Source organism: Elephantulus edwardii, unplaced genomic scaffold, assembly GCF_000299155.1.
Source record: "Elephantulus edwardii isolate Elephantulus edwardi_28Jun2011 unplaced genomic scaffold, EleEdw1.0 scaffold00089, whole genome shotgun sequence".
NCBI lineage: Eukaryota > Metazoa > Chordata > Mammalia > Macroscelidea > Macroscelididae > Elephantulus > Elephantulus edwardii.
Window position 1 is genome coordinate 409,444 of NW_006399839.1, and position 3,931 is coordinate 413,374.

Here is a 3,931-nt window from a genome sequence, read left to right on the forward strand (position 1 = left end):
GACCCTCTGCAGCAGGTGCTTCAGGTCCTCCTCAGTTTCAGCAAGCAGGGTTGTGTCATCTGCATAGCGCAGATTGTTGATGAGTCTTCCTCCAATCCTGACACCACACTTCTCCTCATAGAGCCCAGCCTCCAGGATAATCTGTTCTGCATACAGTTCCATAGTTTAATAAAACGCCCACCCACTCCAAATCTTGGATAAATCCATGCACTCCCTCATAAAACCAACAGATGGCAGCAAAGGAACAGCCTTTCCAAGGAGGGACTGGTTTTTCCGCTGAAGTTCATTTCTTCCCTGGAGCTCTGCAAAACAGGTAGCTGGGGTGTTGTCCCCAGGAAGGCTCAGGCGTCGTAGCTCAACCGACTGCAACTCACGCCTCCTGCCCCACCTTGGAGGCCAGGATGTTTCCAGAACTCAGGCATTAATGCCAGCAGGGTTTTTGTATCAAATAGTGCAGCGCAGAAACGACCTGTTTACCTGCAATTAGACAAGAAGGCACCAGCAAGTCCCCAGCGCCCAGCAAGGCAGACTTCAAACACTGGCCTCACCAGTCCACCTTGTTCTGGGACTTGTCTGTGAGAAACTCTGTCGAGGGGGGAGGGGTCTGAAATGGAGGAAAGGTGGGTGGGTGGGTGTTTGTTCTTGCTAAGGACAGGGTGGGGAATATTGGAGGACAATGTGCTGCATCTCATTTGCAATCAATGTTGCCTGCTCCTGAGGGCCAAACAGCAAGGAAAAGGAATCTATTTCCTCAGAGCTTCGCCCTGGGTGGGAAGAGGCTTCCCCTGGGACCCCGGTTAAGCCGAAAAAAATTATCAACTCCCGGTTCCTGGGAGCCTTTTGAAATATTAGAGATGTTTCTGTGTGTGAGAATTTCCCCTGCATTGCTGGTGTGTTTGAATAAAAAGTTGAAAAGATTGAAAGTTAGGGGTCAATGAAGGGGTGATGTTTTGAAAATGTATCCACACTCTATTTATGTGCATTTGAAAAAATGTTTCCACATCGGTTCCTGCCTTCCACAAGGATGAGGTGTGCTGGCCTGGTGCCCACTTTGTTCTAGAACCTTCTGAGAAGTGGCTAGAAAGGGAGATGGCTGCATTGAAAGACAGAATCTCGTTTTAGGGAGGAACTCAAGTCACAAAGTATCTCTCCAACAGGTATCCCACTTACTGTCTTCCCAAATCCAGGTGCTGTGTGTACAGGTGTGTGGTTTTACTGAGAAGCCTATGTCACTCTGGAGATCGAAACAGGGATGTCTGTGGACATCCGAGGGGTTGTGGCTTCCAGGGAAACTCTCCACCTGAACCCAAATCATCTCTGCTCACCAGGGCCTCCCCTGCAGCCTCTCTGGCCCCCTCGATCTTGAGGTGGGGGTACAGGACAGAGTAATTTCGTTTTATGAAAAGTGGTTTTCTTTTATTGCCTGCAATAGCCGGCTGGGGAGGGGGTGACCCGGAGCAACAGGAAATGAGCAGAGAATGCATTGGGGTGATAATGACCGTCCCTAATCAGTTGCTTGATAAGTTAATACCATTTAATTAATCAACTAATTAGACAATGCGGAAGGCCTTCCGGGTCTGCAGGGGCCCAGCTGCAGAAGCAGCCAAGAATTCATCCTTTTTGAAGGTGAGAAAGGTGGAGACAGACGAGAACAGGCTCCTGAAGATATAAAGGGACTTGACCAAGGCTGGAGTCATCAGGGACCACCAGGGACCACCCTAGAGACGTCTGTGTGGTTTATTTGATGGCGTTCTCCTCCAAATCCTTGGGGGGACTGAAGGACATCTCTGGCTCCTTGGGGGGGCGGATGGAGGAAATTACACATACACACAATGACAAAAACGTCTGCCTAATTCCAATTGATTCACTATCTTCTTGGTCTTCCTCTCAGTTAAGCTTCCTTCTCCAGAGAATGCCCCCTCCCCAGGCAGACAGAGGAGAGTCTTGTGGAAGGCCCAGGTTCTGTGGGGGAATTGCACTACTCCACAGACACAATTTCAACCCTGAGCACCCCCTTTCCAAAAGGCTCACAGATTCTTAACACCGGGGATCTGTAGAGAGGAGGCGTTTAAATCAATGACCACGGATAACCCACCCCCACCCACCCCACCCCACCCCCGCTACTGAGTACGTGAGCGCCTCCAGGCCTCAGCGTTTAAAGGAAGACTGTTACATCAAAGTTGCCCTTGCGTGTGGAGCCGGGGTGGGCGGCAGTGCCCAAACCAGGCAGGACGGAAGGTCTTGCCTTGGTGTCGGTTCCGTGCCTGGGGTGTCCTTGACGCTTTGGGGACCTTGGAAGGGTAGGAGCGCGTCCTCCTGAGCCAACCACACCAGCAGAAAGAGGGCGCGCAGGTCGAGTGTGGCTGGCGCAGGCCTGGGCTCAGCGCTCTCATCCCGGGGCGATTCCCCAAACCGTGTCATTCTCCCAAAGGCGAAGTGGCTGGGGGATCGCATTTCAAACACTGGAACAGATGGGACTGTCTGGGACTTTACGATTGAGGGGTGCAGCGTTCAGGGACTGAGGGAATAGAATTGGGGTTTCTACCTCCTTCCCAAGTGATTGGTTGTATCAGCCCAGCGCTGATACGATGGGATCCTGGCCTTCCGGGGACCAAGGCCTACAGCTGCCTGGGGAGCAGGGAACCTAGGCCTGTAGCCCCTGGGAACCTTGTGCCCTTGTTTGTACACGCGGACTGCGCCCTCACACACCCCGCGGTGGGATCTGTCTCGCTAGTCGCCTAGTTCAGGGCGCGCCTGGTCACGGGCTCAGCAAACTCTAGGGGCAAGGGGACGCCTTGAGGCCCCAGGAAAGCTGGAGGCACCCAAAGCTGAAATGTGGATTCCCTACTTGGAGGGTGCAGGTGGTAGGGGTGGAGAGGGCAGGGTCGTCCCGAAGCCCAGCCCGGACACATGGGACTCTCAGCTCCCCGCACCCGTGCCCCTCAGATGTAGGCAAGAAGCCATTATCCGCCATTATTCTGCGGTTCTCATCAGAACCTTCCTTCAGATGAGCGGCGAAGAGGAAAAGAAGAAGGTCCCGAAGTGGAACGAAATACATGCCCTGTGCTCTTCCACTCGGGCCCGGATGCTATTAAAATGCGCTCAGATGAGATGAGCATGGCAAAACACACACACACTCTCTCTCTCTCTCTCTCTCTCTCTCTCTCTCTCTCTCTCTCTCGCCCCCCCCCTACATCCGGAACCTGGCCAGCGCAGCAGAGAGAGCACACCTCCACCTGGATTGGCAACAGAGGTTGAAGGCGGATTCTGGATCGCACTTAGGTTCGAATCCTGGCTCCCCCGTTTCCATGGTGACCTTGGCCCGGGCACTTGTTCTGTGCCTCGGTTTCCTCCTCCCCTAACGCAGATTAGACCCACCCACACTTGATGGGGTTAATGGAAAGGTTTCAGTGGGTGCGGGGCGAGCGCCCGCTGCGCACGTGCGCGCGCCCCGCCGGCTCGCTCCCTCCCGCCGGTTCCGTGGGCTTTGAACATCTGCAACAGATACATCTTGATTATACGCATCTTGATTATAAAACAACCAAAAGTATCTACATCCGGAACTGTCTTCAGCGTGAACTTCCAACTCCAAATTGGAAGCGACGTTTGCAGATGGAGACGTGTGTGGACTTCTAACACCTGTGGCTTCTGGCCCCAGCTCGCCCCCCACCCTGTGAGCTCCCCAGAAACCAAACCCGCCGCCTTCTGCTCGGTTCTGACCCTCTCTACCCGTTCTCCAAGGCTGTAAATCTTTGTGACAAGAGGCTGCCCCGCTGGCTCTCTCGCAGAGGGGCCAGTGCGTTCGAACTGCTAACCTTTCCACTGGCAGCCCAGTAAAGAAATTAATGTGGCTCTCTGGTGGCATAGCGTTAAGGAAGTGCGCTGCCAATGCAAAGGTCCGTGGTTCAAATCCACCAGCTGCTGCACGATA